This window comes from Oryctolagus cuniculus, chromosome 13, assembly GCF_964237555.1.
Source record: "Oryctolagus cuniculus chromosome 13, mOryCun1.1, whole genome shotgun sequence".
Taxonomy (NCBI): Eukaryota; Metazoa; Chordata; class Mammalia; order Lagomorpha; family Leporidae; genus Oryctolagus; species Oryctolagus cuniculus.
The window spans coordinates 87663202-87683057 of record NC_091444.1 but is presented as its reverse complement, the minus strand read 5'-3'; the positions used below and the strand labels follow the sequence as shown (position 1 = coordinate 87683057).

At 46.4% G+C, this 19856-nt stretch overlaps 1 long non-coding RNA gene across 14 annotated transcripts in view; it reads right to left on the bottom strand.

Annotated features, from left to right (window-relative positions):
• Positions 1 to 3291: 3291 nt before the first annotated feature.
• LOC103346222 (uncharacterized) overlaps positions 3292 to 19856 on the bottom strand; it is a 78836-nt gene continuing 62271 nt past the window's right edge. For 7 of the 14 annotated variants that reach the window (XR_011381299.1, XR_011381298.1, XR_011381293.1 and 4 more), the window contains 3 exons: positions 10830 to 10936; positions 8315 to 8408; positions 7141 to 7289 (listed from right to left, as the gene is read on the bottom strand). This is a non-coding gene — a long non-coding RNA (uncharacterized lncRNA). The other 7 variants (XR_011381297.1, XR_007913332.2, XR_007913329.2 and 4 more) reach the window with 4 other exon arrangements.

The window sequence follows — 19856 nt, the reverse complement described above, 5'->3', positions numbered from 1 at the left end:
CCGTGGACACAGCACACTCTGTGGGGTGGGGCGAGGGCTACAGATGCCCTCACCCACCACAGACAGCTCCCAGGAACCCCCACATGGGGGCCCGAGGCTCCCATCTCACACTTGGCATGACTTGGCGTAATCAGTCCTGATCCCTCGGTCTGACTCAGCAGAACCAGGAGCCAGCATCCCCACCACTCAGGCCCCATCCCCTGATGTCACCCCCACCAAGGTCATCCAGAGGGGACGCCTGTACCCCCAGGTGTCCCTGCAGGAGGGGTCTCTGCGACTCACGACCCAAGTCCCTCAGAAGCGCCCTGAGGGGACTGAGCCCAAGCATGAGCATACAGGGCGCGGGCCAGCACAGGGTCTCTGCAGGCCAGCACAGGGCTACCATGGGCCAGCACAGGGCCTCCCCTCCGTGGGCCAGCACAGGGCCTCGCAGCCTGTGGGGAGCCGGGACATGGATGCCACACGCGGTACCTGATGCCCAGGCTTTGCAGCCTGCTCCAGACGCTCCTGCGGTAGAAGAGGAGCTGGTTCTTCTGGAACGTGGTCTCCATGATGTAGAAGAAGGACCTGAGCAGCCCCACCACATAGATGTCCAGCAGGCAGAACAGGAACCTAGCCAGGATCCCCTCCCTCAGTCTGTGCTCCATGGCCGGGACGTGGCCATGCCCTGGAACGAGGCAGACCCGGAATGTGCACCCTCACGGGGCAGCCATGGTGGGAGTGCAGGGCATGAGGGGCCCTGCAGTCCTGAGCTGGCTGCCCTGGCTTTGGTGAACATGTCGCTGCACGTGTACTGGCCCCTGGCATCCCATCGCACACGTGGCTCACAGGCAACGCTCGGGTTGGCACGCAGAGCAGACAACATGGAAAGGGCTCCCAGGTGCGGCGTCAAACTCACAGCCTCCGGGCGGAAGACCAGGGGCTGGCGGGACACACAGCATGGTTACACAGCTGGACCCCTGGGGGCCCTGGCATCAGACCTCGCAGGCAACTCAGGGCCCACCAATAACTGGTTCAAGAGAAACTGGGGAGGGGCTGGGGCAGGGCAGACCCTGATCATAGGGACGGCGGCTGGGTGAGCAGGGACAGTGGCCAGAGTCCAGGTCCCTGCTCAGGAGAGCCAATGGCACTGGGCCAGGTTTAATGCCCTCAGCCACCCACAGGTGGCTTACAAGGACCCAAAGGCAGAAGATGGCAAAGCCCGAGGAACGGGGACGCCAGGGAGGCAGCGGTGATGGCGCCGGGGACCTGGAGGCTACTCCTGGCTCCTGGCTTTGGGGACCGCTGCAGGCATTTCAGTGGTGAGCCAGAGGATGGGCGCTGTCTCATCGTCTCTCTCTGCCTCTCAAAGAAATGATGAGCAGCACACTCAGGCCAGCCTCTCCCTAAACGCCGTCCAGCAGGCTGGAAGTAATGGAAACCTCACCCGTGTGTGTGGCTGAGCTGCAGCTAAGCCAAGGAACCCGGCAGAGTAAAAACCCAGGAGCAAATGGCACCGCGGTTTCACACCCAGCCGAGGATGGTGCTGTGGAGCGGTCAGCTGAGCCAGGAGGTGGCAGGGTGCAGGAGATGGCCCCCCGGGGCCGAGGCTTTTGTAGCAGCCAAGGGTCCCACCATGCGCCTGCGCGGAGACTGAGAACTCGCCACCCCACGTCACCCCTGCAGTCGACCATGATGAGCGGGCAGAGCTGACCCTCGGGAGCCCGGCGCAGGAGCCATAGGATACCACCCAGACCTCATGGTTCAACCGTCCCCCTGTGCAGGCTCTGCCACCTCAGAAGTCACCACAGAGGGACCGCTGCTGTGGAGTTGCAGGTTAAGGACTGCGTGCAACGCCGGCATTCATGTGAGAGCCGAGCGCCAGTCCTGGCTGCTCCACCTCCCTGCTAATGCTCCTAGGAAAGCAGTGGAAGATGACCCCAGTGCTTGGGTCCCTGCACCCAGGTGGGAGGCCTGGAGGAAGCTCCTGGCTTCAGCCTGGCCCAGCCCGGGCAGTTGCAGCCATCTGGGAGTGAACCAGCAAATGGAAGCTCTCTCTCTTTCCTCTCTTTCAAATAAATCAAATCTTTTAAAAAGTAACTGATATCAAAATAACTGCATATTACTACATAAGGTGCAGCCAATCAGTACTTAGAGGCTAATGCATAGCCACACATCCACATCAGAAGTTTATAGAATGACAGGAAAGACTGAAAAAAGGCATTAGGAAGAAGATAAACAGAAATCACTGAAATTCAAAACAAAGGCTCGAGAGAGGACCCCATTGGGACAACAGAACTCAGTCACTCTGAAGGTCAAAGGGCAATGGGGGAGGGGTGACAGAGGCTGAGCCAGACAAAGAGCCACACACAAGAACACAGGGCCAGCCCTCAGGGAGGGGAGGAATCGGCAGGCAGCACACAGCGGCCTGGGTGAGGCCATTGGGCCAACGCCGCAGGCAGAGCAAGGGAGACAGGGTCCTCGCAGCTGCAGCAAGAGGGACCAGAAACAGCCCAGCACCAGCCGCACCACCTCTCCCATGCACAGCCCACACTGGGAAAGCCAGCCCATCCTGCCCCATGCAGCAGGAGGCCAGCTGGCCCGGCAGAAGGCAGATCCCCAACCCCAGCATCTCTGCTCCCTCCGCGAAGGCGGTAGAGTGGCCACTGCCTGAGCACACAATGTCTGGGTGGGTGCACAGAGCAGTGCTGGGGGTGCCTGGGGCTGATGTCACGCCTCCCGCTGTGGGGGCATTTCCACAACACAAGGACAGAGCGGTCACTGCATATCTCCATCACTGGCCCGGTTTCTTGGGGAGCCTGGCAGGGCATCCACCCCAACAAGCCCTCCCTATCGGGGCCCTAGGGAGGCGGCCATCTGACTCAAGCCCCACCTATCCAGGAGGGAGTCCGGGAAGGGGGCCTGAGCTGGCAAGACACTGCCACAGTCCCTGGAGCTCAAATGGGAAACATGATGGGGGCGCTGGCTCAGCCACCCAGGGAGCCAGGGCAGGAGCCCCATTCCCTCCTCCTGGGCAGCACTCACAGGAAGTCTAACCTTGTTCCTCTCCCCTGCCCAGCACATGACCGGACATCCCCCACCCCACCCATCAGCAGGGGACCTTCCAGTCCAGGGGGCACGGGCAGCCTTACTCACCACCCCTCAGCTCCCAGCTTGGCGCTGGCCAACGCCCGCTCACCTGGGCTCTCGCACAGCCAGGTGTAGTCCTGCACCCTCACCTACCAGGTCAGCTCCGCAGGGAGAGTTTGGAGTGCTTCCCCAGCGAGATGAACCTCTTTGTATTCTCGGGAGGGAAGCTTGTTGTGGCCTGGAGACAGGCCGGCAGGAACTCGTGCACCTGCCACGGGCTGCTGTGCTGCTGCAGGAGCCGCACCAGGCGCCAGGCGCCAGGAACCCGTGTCCTCCTGGGGGTCAGCGGCCGGCCTTGGGGACCGCACCTGTGTGGCCGGCCCCCGCAGCGGGCAGTGCGTCCGGAGGAGTGAGCCTTGGGGGCACCGCGTGTGGTTCACAAGCAGCTTCCGGAACAGGGGCCGCGGCCTGCGGCTACCCCTGGGCCTCGGCGTCCAGCCCAAGAAGATGGCCTCCAACAGCCTTCGGGCGCCCGCCAGGCTGAGCCACAGGGAGCTCAGTGGGAAAGATGCGCGCAGCCGCTCGCCATCGCCCAGGTAGTAGAGGAAGCACTTGGTCTCCGCGAACACTTGAGCCTTCGGACGTGGTGACCACCGGGCGGCGGAGTGGCCGGGCTCCCGCTTAGTCCACTCCCGTGGAAGCCCTGGAACGCGTGGTCTCCGAACACTCCGCAGGCGTCACCGCGCAGGCCCGGGACACGCCCACGCCCCGAACTTCGGGCCGGCGAGCCCAGGGGCGCCCAGGCCTCGCCACCGCTGCTGTTCCGAACCCATCGCGTGGCCGCGGGGCCCGCCTGGGTCCCACAAGCGCATGGTGCAGGAGGGCCGGGCCTGGGCGACAGGCGCAGAGCTCCTAGAGAGGCGGCCCACACACCTGGTAGGCGCAGCTCGGGGCCACCAGCAGGTAGAGCGCGCAGCGCGCCAGCAGGTGCATGAGCATGTTGCCCACGCGGCGCAGCAGCAGCCCCCACGCGCCGCTGTCGCGCAGCGTCTCAGTCACCGTATTGGGCAGGTAGCTGCTCACGCAGGTGGTGAAGGCCCAGGGCAGGCCTCCGCGGGCGCCGTCCAGCAGCACGAAGCTGAAGGCTAAGTCTCGGCCTGCAGCGCCAGTATCCCATATGGACATTAGTTCATGTACCAGCTGCTCCACCTCAGATCCAGCCCCCTGTTAATGGCCTGGGAAAACAGTGAAGGATGGCCAAATACTTGGGCCCTTGCACCTGCGTGGGAGACATGGAAGAAGTTCCTGACTCCTGGTTTTGGATTAACCCAGTTCTGGCCATTGTGGCCAACTGGAGAGTGAGCCAGCAAATGGAAGACCTAGTCTCAATAATTCTACCTCTCAAATAAATAAGTAAATCTTACAAAAAATTAAAAATGGAACAGAGATGGCCACAACAGAATGTTCTAGGCTAGGCCAAAGCCAGGCACTCCATCCAGGTCTCCCACATATGTGGCATAGGTCCAACACTTTGGCCATTTTCCAAACTAGGACCAGAATTATAGAGGGGACATAAATCAGCACTCCAATATGGGATGTCGGCACTGCAAGTAGTAGCTTAACCACTGTGCCTCAAAGCCAGCCCCAAAACGATTCCATTTGAAGTCAAATGTACAACATCATACAGATCTAGTTGAAATTTAGACAATTCTTGTACAAAATAACTACCCTGGACTTAACACAAATTTATCAGCCTGGAAGTAATGAGGAACAGTTGCCTCAGATTTTGCCCCCTCACCTTTCTGTTCATATATCTAGGCCATCCTGTAACAGCCCTCCTCCCAAAGATGTCCATATCTCCTGAACCTGTGAATGTGTTAGCTTACGTGGCAAAACAGACTGCAAGTGCGATTGTGTCTAAGTTCTTAGGGTAAGAAAATTAACCCAGATAAAGTAGGTGAGACCATTCTCAGTACACGAAGTCTTTACAAGTGAAGAAGCTTTGCTAGCTGTGGTCAGAGGAACAGTGGACTGCAGAAGGACAATGAGATGGTGGAGAAAGCCTCCAGTCAAGGAATGCAGGCATCTTCCAGCAACTCCCAAAAGCAAGCAGATTCTCCCATGGAATCTGTGAAGAACTGTGGCCAGCAAAAGGAAACTCAGGCAGCGAGGACTGCCTTGAGCACTAATAATGAGCATTTGGTGCCAGGAGTGCTCCCCAGACACTACCATAACTGAAAAGGCCCTCCCAGACTTTCAATGTCCCTGAGGTAGTGCAACCCCGTCCTAGCTGAGAATCACTGCATTCATGAAGAGCGACTTGTCAGAAACATTGAGAATGAATAATCAGATTCTAAGACTGAAATTCAAATATTCTGATTGATGTTAATAATTACTTTTAATGTACTCACAGGCCTTATTTTCTATTACAAATAAAATATTCAAAATTAACACACATCATATTATTTATGTACTTCAATGAAATACATGTGGCAGGCAATTTTATTCCTAACTTTCTGATCAATTTCCTTACCAGGTCAGCCATTCATAACCCATCACTAGAATGGAATCTACACTTATCTTAGCCAAAAGCCTGAGAAGCAATTAGAATGGAATCTAATGGAAGCCAAAGGGAGATATATTTTTTGACTCTAAAAGAATATATGGTGGGAAATGTGGCACCGCAGATAAAGCTACCATTTGGGACACCTGGTCTGTCATATATATTCCTTCTATACCTAATGTGGGGAGGGTTTTTATAATTAAGAGGTTTTAAAATTTTTAAGGTTTATTTTTTATTTATTTGAAAGTCAGAGTTAGAGAGAGAGAGGGAGAGACAGAGAGACAGAGGGGTCCTCCATCTGCTGGTTCACTCCCCAAATGGCTGCAACACCTGGCGCTAGGCCAGGCTAAAGCCAGGAGCCAGGAGTTTCATCCAGGTCTCCCAAGTCAGTGCAGAGGTCCGAGCAAAACTAGGCCATTTTGGAATGCTGGCTCAAAGTTCTAGCTGCTCTGCTTCTGATATAGGTTTGTGCTGATGCACCTTTAGAGGCAGCAGATGTTGCCTCAAATGTCTGTGACCTGACCCTGACACCCACTGCCAAAACCCAGATGGAATTCCAGGCTTCTATCTCTGGCCTGGCCCAGCAGAAGCAGTTACAGTCATTCGTGGACTGAAGAAGAAGTTGGAAAATCTGTCATTCTGCCTTTCAATTATATTAAAATAAACATTTTTTTAAAAAGAAACACACTCATTTAAAACCATTTAAAAATAAATTCAGTATGATGAACTTCACTCTCAACAGTATGATTTTGGTATTGTGCTAAATTATAATTTCATATATGAAATACAAACTGGAAGATTTTACTGTAGGGGCTGGCACTGTAGTGTGGTGGGTTAAATTGCCACCTGAGAAACCAGCATCCTATATGGGCACCAGTTCAATTCCAGGCTGCTCTGTTTCTGATCCAGCTTCCTGCTAATCCACCTGGGAAGGATGAGGAAGATGAATTTGGTCTGGCCCAACTCCTGCTATTGCGGCCATCTGGGGAGTGAACCAGTTGATGGAAGATCTCTCTCTCTCCTTCTCCTTCTGTAATTCTGCCTTTCAAATAAAATAAATAAATCTTTCAAAAAATAGATTTTGTTGTAGTCACCTAAGGAGTTAAGAAGGAATAATACTTTGATATTTCAAAGATGAATAATTTTTTAAATAATAAGTGACATAATATATGCGAGGGCTTCAAAAATTTCTTCAAAAAATGCAAATTGAAAGGGAGGGTAGAGGAGGAAAGTGTCACTATGTCCTTAAATCTGTATATATGAAATATATGAAATTTGTATAACTTAAATAAAATTTTTTTAAAAAATGCATATTTTCCACAAATTTATTGATGGAAATTTAACTTCTGTTAATGTATTTGTATCATCCTATTTTTTATGATTTTGCAAATAATGAGACTTTAGGGAACTTTAAAGAGCTTAGAGGGAAAAGGAGAGTCGGTCAGTATCAGCACTTCAAAACTCTGCCAAAGAAGGATTCCATGAATAAACAATAATTTGGGGCTTGGTTGTCACTTTTGCTTGGTCATTCTGGTTATCTGAAGGCTTTATTTCATTATTTGCATTTGTGACTCTAATACTATACCAATGAAAGTACAGGAACGAAACTGCATGAGACAGGATCAGGGCATCAGGTTGAGGCAAGAGACAGCTGCAGCTTAATTAGGGAAGCAAAGAGAGAGAGGAAAATTCTGAGAGCTTCAAAAGGTAAAAACAACTTGTTTTTCTACTTGCTTCACATAGGATAAGTTACTCAAAGTTACCTATGTAGGGTTAATTTTGGGAAACATCTGTACAGTGACATTTCCCAAGGATCAACAGATGTCACAAAACTGCTAATTAAGTTAAATCCTGAGGAACATCTCTTCAGACAAAAAAGATTATACAAAGATCCATATGTTAAAAAAAAAAAAAAAAAAAAAAAGGAAAGAGGCCGGCGCTGCGGCTCAATAGGCTAATCCTCCGCCTGCGGCGCTGGCACACCGGGTTCTAGTCCCAGTTGCTCCTCTTCCAGGCCAGCTCTCTGCTATGGCCCAGGAGTGCAGTGGAGAATGGCCCAAGTTCTTGGGCCCTGCGCCCCATGGGAGACCAGGAGAAGCACCTGGCTCTTGGCTTCAGATCAGCGCGGTGCACCGGCTGCCACATGCCAGCCGCAGCGGCCATTGGAGGGTGAACCAACAGCAAAGGAAGACCTTTCTCTCTGTCTCTCTCTCTCACTGTCCACTCTGCCTGTCAAAAAAAAAAAAAAAAAAGATCCATCTATATCACAAAGATCAAAACAGAAAAGCCCATCAACTGAAACAAACAAAAATAGATGACTGAGATCCATAAAGAGAAAAAGCTATGGCCACAATCTTCCATGAGAACTTCTAGAAAAGAGAAATCAGCTCCATGACAGCATCAGCCCACCTTCAAGATTCCTTACCTAACAATCAGCCTTTTAGAAACCTCTGCCCCAACACCCTCTAGGATCCTTAAATTCTTTCAAAATAAGTAAATCTAAAAAAAAAAAAAGTTCTCCCTGGCTTACTCTTCTCCCAATCTACATAAATGGCAACATATCAGTTAAATTTGCAGAAGTGGCTGCTTAAAGGCATGTCTTTAGCCAGTGCTACTTGTCCCTTTACCCTTATTCAAGAACCCGCAGTGCTTATTGCCAGGAACATTTTCCTCTTTATTTACCTGTTTATATAAAGGCCTCTCACAGGTTGGAGAGAGAATGTCAATCTCTGGTTCAGTTGGACAAGCCTCAAAAGATTCTGGCACAAGGAAAACACTAAAAAGATCCATAAAAATCAATAAATTAAAAAATAATTAACAAAGTAATATTGTAAGAGGCTCATCCAAAATACGAAAGGTGAAGCCAGCATTGTGGCATAGTGGGTAAAGCTGCCAACTGCAGCACTGGCATCCCATATGGGTGCCGGTTCAAATCCTGGCTGCTCTACATCTGATCAAGCTCCCTGCATAATGCCCCAAATACTTGGGCCCCTGCACCCACATGGGAAATGTGGAAGAGGCTCCTGGCTCCTGGCTTTGGACTGACCCAGCCCAACCACTGTGGCCATTTGGGAAGTGAGCCAGCCAAAGAAATATCTCTGTCTCCCACCCCACCAACTATACCCCATAACTTCACCTTTCAAATAAATAAAATCTTTAAAAGGAAAAAAAAAATGGTTTCCTCATAAGGGTTCCTACCCTTGCCCTGCCAGAAAAAAGAAACCAATTTCTTCAACTTTGTTATATATCACCAACCACATGCAAATTGTTTTTTGAGAGGACAATTGCTGCTTCTTTCTTTTTTTTTTTTAACTTTTATTTAATGAATATAAATTTCCAAAGTACAGCTTATGGATTACAATGGCTTTCCCCCCATAACGTCCCTCCAACCTGCAACCCTCCCCTTTCCCACTCCCTCTCCCCTTCCATTCACATCAAGATCCATTTTTGATTCTCTTTATATACAGAAGATCAGTTTAGCATACATTAAGTAAAGATTTCAACAGTTTGCTCCCACACAGAAACATAAAGTGAAAAATACTGTTTGAGTACTAGTTATAGTATTAAATCTCAATGTACAGCACACTAAGGACAAAGATCCTACATGAGGAATAAGTGCACAGTGACTCCTGTTATTGACTTAACAAATTGACACTCTTGTTTATGGCATCAGTAATCACCCTAGGCTCTTGTCATGAGCTGCCAAGGCTATGGAAGCCCCCTGAATTCACTGACTCTGATCATATTTAGACAAGGCCATGGTCAAAGTGGAAGTTCTCTCCTCCCTTCAGAGAAAGCTACCTCCTTCTTTGATGACCTGTTCTTTCCACTGGGATCTCACTCGCGGAGATCTTTCATTTAGGTTTATTTATTTATTTTTTTTCCTCCCAGAGTGTCTTGGCTTTCCATGCCTGAAATACTCTCATGGGCTTTTCAGCCGGATCCGCATGCCTTAAGGGCTGATTATGAGGCCAGAGTGCTGTTAGGACATTTGCCATTCTATGGGTCTGCTGTGTATCTCACTTCCCATGTTGGATCATTCTCTCCCTTTTTTATTCTATCAGCTAGTATTTGCAGACACTATTCTTGTTTATGTGATCCCTTTGGTTCTTAGTCCTTTCATTACGATCAATTGTGAACAGAAATTGATCACTGGGACTAGTGAGATGGCATTGGTACATGCCACCTTGATGGGATTGAATTCAAATCCCCTGGTATGTTTCTACCTCTACCGTTTGAGGTAAGTCAGCTTGAGCATGTCCCAAATTGCACATCTCTTCCCTCTCTTATTCCCACTCTTATATTTAACAGCGATCACTTTTCAGTTAAGTTTCAGCACTTAAGAAGAATTATGTATTGATTACAGTATTCAACCAAAAGTATTAAGTAGAACAAACAAAAAAATACTAAGAGGGATAACATATTAAGCTGCTCATCAACAGTCAGGGTGAGGGCTGATCAAGTCACCGTTTCTCATAATGTTCATTTCACTTTCACAGGTTTCCTTTTTGGTGCTCAGTTAGTTGTCACCTATCAAGGAGAACAAGTAGTATTTGTCCCTTTGGGATTGGCTTATTACACTAAGCATAATGTTTTCCAAATTCCTAACAGGGATCACTTTTCAGTTAAAATTTAAACACCTAAGAATAATTGTGTGTTAATTACAGAGTTCAACCAATGGTACTAGAACAAAAAAAATACTAAAATGGATAAACTATTACATTGTACATCAACCATCAGGACAAGAGCTGATCAAGTCACTGTTTCTCATAGTGTCCATTTCACTTCAACAAGTTTCCCCTTTGGTGCTCAGTTAGTTGTCGCCAATCAGGGAGAACATATGATATTTGTCCCTTTGGGACTGGCTTAATTCACTCAGCATGATGTTTTCCAAATTCCTCCATCTTGTTGCAAATGACTGGGTTTCATTGTTTTTGACTGCTGTATAGTATTCTATAGAGTACATGAAAAATATCTCCTAGGACAGATGTGTCCAAGTGTAACAATGCAAAGATATGCTATTACTGATCACAAGACCAGATCACCTGAGAATCTTCCAGTGCACAGAAGAAACATACAAGGCCATTCCTGAAAGCCCAAGACTCCTCCTGAATTTCCCCCAGCTGCTGTTCTGTGCCTATGGCAAAGCCCTCCCTGAGCAACAAGGAAACAGGTGGTTTAGAGCAAGAGCCCTTACCTCCTATGCTGGCCACCCAAGTGAACTCCTCTTTGTAAAAACTGGTGTCTTGGCCTTGCCCTCTCATTTCAGTGGTAGAGTCTGAAGAAGACACACAGAAGTAACACCTCACAAAGAGAAGGATAAGAACAGGTCATTAGCCTGGATACCAGGTTTCTGAAAGAGAGAGTATCTTTGGTATCTGTCACTTCTTCACCTCCTTCAATGACACCTTTGTCCATGTCACTGTTTGTCAAGGAAACCATCTGCCCAGTGACAGGTGGGACAAAGGTGAAGGCTGCCCTAGACAAATCCTCGCCATATACTGCCATGTTGGCTGGCCAGACGTGGCCCAGAGGTGCAACCAGCCAGGCAGCACTGCCCTACACATCAAACTCTGGGCTACAGAGGAACAGAACTAAGACCCCTGGACCTAGGGCCCAGTCAGCCCACTTGGGTATGATTGAGGACGTCACCCAGACGCTCACACAGCACCCACAGGAAAGGTGACAGTTGTGGTTGCTGACTCACCAGATGGCTTTCTGTTAACAAACTGCCATGATGGAAGCTAAAAACAAACTGGTGTCGCCAACTATGCCTTATAAAGAGCACCAGTGAGAGATGCCCTTCATTCAGTCCAACATGGACTCTGACATTGACAGCTTTAAGACCAGTGACTTTTTTTTTTTTTGACAGGCAGAGTGGACAGTGAGAGAGAGAGACAGAGAGAAAGGTCTTCCTTTGCCGTTGGTTCACCCTTTAATGGCCACCGCGGCCAGCACGCTGCGGCTGGCGCACGGTGCTGATCCGAAGGCAGGAGCCAGGTGCTTATCCTGGTCTCTTATGGGGTGCAGGGCCCAAGGACTTGGGTCATCCTCCACTGCACTCCTGGGCCATAGCAGAGAGCTGGCCTGGAAGAGGGACAACCGGGACAGAATCCGGCACCCTGACCGGGACTAGAACCCAGTGTGCCGACGCCACAAGGTGGAGGATTAGCCTATTGAGCCATGGCGCCAGCCAAGACCAGTGACTTTTAAAAATCATTTTCTCCTAAATAATGTAAGTTATGATTCAGTTTAAGAGTTTTAGACTTTTAGACTACCTAGCCAAGGAACGTCTTTAGAAGAGTTTTCCTGATGCTAATTTCTAACTTATTGAGGTATTATGTGAGGATATTTACAGGTAACCTCTATTGATCTGAATTGCTGATTTTCACTTTTCAGATCCTAGGCCTTCTAAGATTCTTTTTTCTCAAAATGCCTAAATTTGATCAACTTAACCAAAAAGTTTTATAAAAGAGAGAACTAATACTGTAAAAAGATTATACCAAAAATGTTGCTTTTGCATCTGGAAATACGAATAAAATGTAATAAGACAGAATAATGACACTGGAAAAAAATCTGAAATTTATATCTAACTTTACTACCATCAATGTTCAGTAATTATATCAATCACACATTATTAAACATTATTCTTTCTAAATCCTTGAAGCCTTTTTAACATATCAAGAATTATAAACCACATACAAATATTTATGTAATAAGGACACAAACTTATTATACTACGACTTTGATTTAAAATAGTCCCTTTCCAAATGTTTTATTTTTAATATATAATCCATTTTGGTATACATTTATATGTATATATAAATATATAAATGTATATATAAAATATATATGTATATATACATATACACACACAAATGCCTGTGAACAGAACTTTTTTTTAAAGATTTATTTTACTTGAAAGTCAGAGTTACACAGAGAGAAGGAGAGGCAGAGAGAGAGAGAGAAAGGTCCTCCACCCACTGGTTTACTCCCCAATTGGCCACAACAGCTGGAGCTGAGCTGATCCGAAGCCAGGAGCCAGGAGTTTCCTCTGGGTCTCCCATGTGGGTGCAGGGGCCCAAGAATTTGGGCCATCTTCTACCACTTTCTCAGGCCATAGCTGGATCAGAAGTGGAGTAGCCAGGTCTTGAACCAGTGCCCATATGAGATGCCGGCACCACAGGTGGTGGCCCCACCTGTTAGGCCACAGTGCCTATACTAATGTAGATCAACTATGAGTGACTCCTTTCAAGACTTTACTTTTGGGCTGGCACTGTGGTACAGCAGGTTATGTTAGAGTTGAAAAAGCGTCCATCACCCCAAGAATGACTCCAAGAGGCTTTCTCTCATGAAATTAGCAAAGGGTAAGGTTTATTGATGATCCAACATGTTGGGGCCCCTGAGTGTAAGAGAACAGGTGGCCCCGAGAAGTAGAGAGTCGGGGTTTTTATACACGTTTAAACAAAGAAAATCAATCATTGCATAGATCAAACAGTCGGTACAGAGTAAACAATTGATACAAGTTAAGTGATTTTACAATCAGTTGATTTATGAATACAGGGAGTACAGGATATCGAGTAAGGGCTTGATTAGACATCAGAGAACCATATGGCCTATACAGGGAGGATCAAAAAGCCTCCTATTACCAAAAGGGAGGGCCACACAACAAGGTTACAGGAACTGCCTCAATGATACCTAGGAATGCAGCCGAATGGCGATAAGGGACATATGGTGGGGTCAGGGTTCCAGGAGCGAATAGATTTCTTGTGAAGGTTTGTTAATTTCTAAACAGTGACTCCTTCTATCTTACTTAGGTGAAACTAAGGTTACGTCTACATTGGGGTAATTCACTGACTAACTAACTTTAAAGAGAATGGCTATACAGAGCAAGTCTAATGAGGTCGGGAAAGTTCACCAGAGGAGGGCAGGGGGAGCGGGAACAGCTTTTAACTTTTTAACCATTCAGTTATATATCTGGCTGCCAGTTTAAGTCCTGATTAGTTTTTTAATATTTATTTATTTACTTGAGAGGCAGAGACACAGGTAGAGGCAGAGAGAGAGAGGTCTTCCATCCACTGGTTCACTCCCCAAATGGCTGCAACGGCTGGAGCTGTGCTGATCTGAAGCCAGGAGCCAGGAGCCTCCTCCAGGTCTCCCACACAGGCACAGGGGCCCAAGGACTTGGGCCATCCTCTATTGCCTTTTTAGGCCATAGAAGAAAGCTGGATTGGAAGGAGCAGCTAGGATTTGAACCAGTTCCCATACAGGATGGCGGCACCGCAATCAGCAACTTCATCCACTATGCCACAGCACCATCCCTGCTTTGCTTCTGATCCAGCTTCCTGCTCACTCACCTGGGTGAGCATCAGTTGATGCCCCAGGTGTTTGGGACCTGCTACCCACATGGGAGATCCAGATGAACTTCTACTTTGTCCAGTCCTGGGTATTGCGGTCATTTGAGGAGTGAACAAGTGATGAAAGATCGCTCTGTTTCTGTCCCTCTGCCTCTCAAATAAAATACGCAATTCTAAGAAAAATTTCCCTTTTCTGTACCTTAGTTGGAAATGCTACTTTTAAGAGAAATGAAGTGAAGACTGGGATTCATTTGAAAAGAGGTGAATGGAAACCTAAGGAATAGTTTGGGAATACTTTTGCTTCACACTGAAAAAAAATCACTATGCTAAAAAGGTTTTGAATGATGTAAAACTACAGTGATAATACAGGGGAAATTTTAAGTATGATCATTTATATAAGTACAGTTATACATTTTTAAATCAATATGTAAGCATCTCTTCAGGAGAATTTCTATCAATCCAAGGACTGATTACACCATGAATTTCTACAGGCATGTTTGATAGGCAAAGGGATGGGGCTGGGGAAGAATGAAAGAAAAAGAAAGAGCTCGCATCTCTTCATTCACTTACTAAATGCTGGAACAGTCAGGGCTGTATTTGGCCAGAGCTCTGTGCTGGGAACTCAATCCAGATCTCGCACATGGACAGCAAGGTCCCAAATTCTTGAGCTGCCTTTCAAGGCCCATACTGGCTATAAACTGGAATCAGGAGTCAGAGTCTGAATCTGAACTCAGACCCTCCAATGTGGAAAGCAGATATCGTAACTGGCATCTTAACTGCTATTCCAAATGCCCGTCCTCTACATGCATTTTTAGGTTTACCCAGACTTTCATCTTCGCTGGATTCTTAATTTCATCATTGCATGTTAGGTTACTTTATTAATTCTTAGCACATGCCAAGTGTTTAAAATAGTACCCAATTCTTTATAACATGGTCTTTCAGTTGCACGTAATCCAAAGTTCTTAAAACCATTACAATTTATTAATCTTGATAAACAATCCTTACTAGAAATAAATTATAGTAGGATTATCTTCTAAACATAATCTACCTGGAACATATGTGTAAGAGAATAAAGGGTGGGGCAGACAGGGAATAAAATGCCCAGAAGAATCTCCATCCAAAAGCAGTATCTTTGGGTCTGGTGTTGTGGGGTAGCAGATAGCACTGCTGCCTGCTATGCTGACATCACTTATGGGTGCCATTTTGTGTCCCAGCTGCTCCACTTCTGATCCAGCTCTCTACTAATGGCCTAGGAAAAGCAGCAGAAGATGCCCAGGTGCTTGAGCCCCTGCCACCCATGTGGAAGACCCAATAGAAGCTCCTTGCTCCTGACTTCAGCCTGACTCACCACTGGCCATTGCACCCATCTGGGGAGTCAACCAGCATATAGAAGATCTCTGTCTCTCCCTCTCTCTGTAACTGACATTCAAATAAATTTTCTTTTTTTTTTTAAATCCAATAGACCTCAATATTTACATCGATCCCTAATTTGTAAATGAGCCTTTCTGACTGCCTGATATCAAGGTCCCCTGCCTTATACACCTCAGGTCTCTTTGTAAATGAGTAATACATAAGGTGTCCATTGCCTTGTCATTTTTTAATTCAGAGAGGGAAGTATCAAAGAGAATGTCCCACAACAAAGCACTTTAGCAGGATCACTGAGCTGTTGGATAATATGGGCAAGAGCAAACCTGACTAGAAGCTCCCATTGGGAGAAACTGACTTTGACTAAGAGGCCTCCAGAGTTACAGAGGGAGGAGTGATTTGGTTCTCTCTGGCACAGGATTTACAATATGACTCTGACATCTCTCTACAGAGATCATCCTTGTTATTTTTGGATTTTACAGTTCCCTGCATCCTGATTCTCTTCACTGTCATAAGAATATAAACCATAAATGATACTTCTGGCCTCCTGAGATTGTGGATCTAGTTTGAGCATTTGATCTAGTGATTGCTCTAGTGATTAAGATATAGGTTTAAGATGCCCTTGTCCCATATTAGGCTACCTAGGTTCAAATCCTGGCTTGGCTCCCACCTCCAGCTTCCTGCTACTGTGCATCCCAGGAGACACCAAGTTAGGACTCATTTAATTCTGTCTCTGCCACTTACATGGAAGAGAAGAACTGTGTTTCCTGTCCTTGGCCTGTGCACTGCAGAAATTTATATGTAAGTTGGGCTGGAAGGTGGGAGACTTCTCTGTTTCTGTTTCTCTTATCTCCCTATCTCAAATTTTTAAAAAAGGTGTCAATTGTCCTTCCAGCTAAATTTTTTTTAAAGATTTATTTATTTGCAAGTCAGAGTTACAGAGAGAGAGAAGAGGCAGAGAGAAAGGCAGAGAGAGAGAGAGAGAGAGAGAGAGAGAGAGAGATCTTCCATCTGATGGTTCATTCCCCCAGTTAGCAACAATGGCCAGAGCTGTGCCAATCCCAAGCCAGGAGATAGGAGCTTCTTCCAGGTCTCCTACACAGGTGAAGGGGCCCAAAGACTTGGGCCATCTTCTACTGCTTTCCCAGGCCATAGCAGAAAGCTGGATTGGAAGTGGAACAGCCAGGTCTCGAACCAGCACCCATATGGGATGCTGGCACTTCAGGCCAGGGCATTAACCCACTGTGCCACAGCACAGACCCCTCCAGCTAAAAATTTTAACAAGAGTCAAGAGAAGTTGATGGTTTATTCAGCCTATCATCCTTTGCAGCTGCTGATCTTATATAGATCAATGTGCTTAGTCTTCTAATTTCCAGCTTTTCAACTACATCCACAGCTTTTTAAAATTAACACTTTGGGTGCTTTTAAGACTTACCTATGGTCCCCAAACAACTCAAGTTTAAAAATTAAACAGATGGCATTGTGGCATAGCAGGTTAAGCTGCCACCTGCCCCACTTCTGATCCAGCTCCCTGCTAACGTACCTCAGAGTGCAGTAGAGGGCAGCCCAAGCACCCACGTGGGAAACTTGAAAGAAGCTCCTGGCTCCATGCTTTGGACTGGCCCAGCTCTAGCCGTTGTGACTATGTGGTGAATGAACCAGTGGATAGAAGATCTCTGTGTCTCGCTCTCTCTGTGTAACTGACTGAAAAATAAATAAATACATATTTTTAGAAAGCTAAACAGACCTTAATTTTTGTATTTTTAAAATTATATTAATCTACTTGAGGGACAGAGAGCTTCAGATAGAGAGAGGGAGGGAGTCCCATTGGGTGGTTCACTCTTCAAATGACTATAATGGCCAGGGATGGACCAGGCTGTATCTCAGAGCCATGAACTCAATTCAAGTCTCCAAATGGGGCGGTGAGAAATCAATGACAGCTGTGCATCAGCAGAAAGCTGGAATTTGGAGTGAAGTAAGATGCAAACTTAGACACTCTAGCATGGGATTTAGGTGTCCCAGGTACCATCTTAACCACCAGGCCAAACGCCTGCCCCAGATCTTAGTTTAAATCATATTTTGGCTGCTTAGTAACAATGATCATTGATCATAATCTCTACTCTCTTTATCTAGTTTTCACTATCTGAAATGAGATAATAGAGGCATAATTAAGCTCAAAATATGCACATGGAAGTCCAGTCAATAGATAGTAGGAATGCAAAATCAAGGTTTTGGCTGAATGAGTTCCAGTTGACTACAGAGTATTTCCCTCTCAGCAGAGCTCACACATGAGTGGATCTAAAGTAGCAGACACTGACATGCATACAAGGAGCTCATCACAGGGTGCCTCTACATCTTTCTCATCATGTACTGCTCACAGGCTACATGTAGCTGCCTCACACTCCGAGATGATCACAGTGCTGTCTTGGTCGAGTCTCCAAATCCAGTATATCCTTTCAGTCATTAGGCTTATTCTTGATCAAACATAAAAGTACAGTAGAATGGGAAAATTAAAATTAATAGAAAATCATGGCTATGACATCAAAACAGCATCCAGTAAAAATGAGTTACATTTATTGACTGAGTCCATAATCAGATCATTTAACCGTAGTAGTCTTGAGTCGTGAGAAAAAGAGCTAAAGGAATGTTCTGAGTGTGTGTATGTGTACATATAAAACTACACAACTCATTCCCTATAAACACTCATAGAACTTTCTGCAGAATCGCTCCATAAATCACCATGAACATTAATAGGGTAAGACAAAACTTTGCAAGCAGTAAAGTCTTGATATTTACCTTCTTTCTAAAGGAAACACAATGAGTGTGTCCATGGCTAAAGTGAAGTGCTGGAGGCTAATTCAAAGCATATCCATTGAATTCTGTATGATATACTTTGACTTTTGAAACACAGGCCCATAGTAGACCTCCTCCAAGAAGTTAAGCACAAAATCTTTTGTTTTTTTTTTTTGGACAGGCAGAGTTAGTGAGAGAGAGAGAGAGAGAGAGAGAGAAAGGTCTTCCTTCCGTTGGTTCACCCCCCAAATGGCCGCTATGGCTGGCGCACTGCACTGATCCAAAGCCAGGAGCCAGGTGCTTCCTCCTGGTCTCCCATGCAGGTGCAGGGCCCAAGCACTTGGGCCATCCTTCACTGCCTTCCCGGGCCACAGCAGAGAGCTGGACTGGAAGAGGAGCAACTGGGACAAAACCGCACACCAACCGGGACTAGAACCCAGAGTGCCGGCACCTCAGGCGGAGGACTGGCCTAGTGAGCCACAGTGCCGGCCTAGAATTTGAGTCTTATACTATACCTCCCAAGCTAAAGTCTTTGCCATACAGGAGCCCCTGAGAATTCTACATTACAAAGCTGCAGACTATAAGAGCCACATTTTGTGGGTAACATTTCCATATGTTTAGTCCACATATACAAGTATAGCCTGCCTTTGTTTTTATAACACATATTATAAAAAAGAATGTAGCATTTGTGAGCAATATATAAAAGGAATCTCTTACTGCACTAAAGTATGTAATTCTAATGAAATCTGATTGGAAAGGACACAGAACTGACTCACAATCTAATGTGTCAGCAGCTAAAGGCTCAAAATGGATAAAAACCCTCTTTGGTAGTAATGCTTGTCCAGAGCCCCCTTCTTCCTGAAATGTTTGTTAGAACACTACTAATACTAGTCTACTATTAAAATAACAGGATAATAATTCTAATATTTTTATAGATGGAAACTTTTATTAACAAAGCACACTTCACAGTTCCTTGGTGCTTGCAGTTTCCCAGAATAACCAGCACATAATAGCGAAGAGCAGTGAATGTTGGAGCAGTGTATTCTGGTTTCCTACTGTCACTTTAGGGGTGCTGTGTCTCAAGCCCTAGCAACAACAACAGAAAACCTGAAGAATACATCTCTTGATTCTGAGACCTCAAAAGTATCTGGGAGATAAGTGGTAAGAGATAAGTGACGTCACCTCAAAAAGACCCACATAAGGGCAGGTAAAGCAGGACGGACCACTAAGTATGACTTCAAGTGACTTTAGATTGCTGTTTCCAGTGCTGTTACTTGATGTCTGAGGATGTCTACTCTGTCACATTCTAACAAGAACATGTGCATTCTCACCAATAAGGCTGTAATATGCCTACAGTGAGGACATTCTGGCCAGGGGCATTCCTGTGCTACAGACTGTGCTATAGACAAAGGGACATTTACTCTAACACATCATGCACCATAATGAAGTTGCCATAGGTTTTGAGGACAGATTAAGGAGGAACAGACATGTAAGGGAAAGAGATGACAAAGTGTATGCCTAGTACAAGGCCAGATGAGAAAGTACTCCTAGGAGTCTATGTCCCAAATGACTTCTCCATTGCACCTGAAAGTATAGGAGAAACTGAGCTAAATTGTTATGTGATACTTGTGTTCTCAGCCTTCTCAATAAACTCATTTCCCTTTCAAAATGAAAACAAAAGTTCAAGGTTCTGATGGAAATGTAAAAAC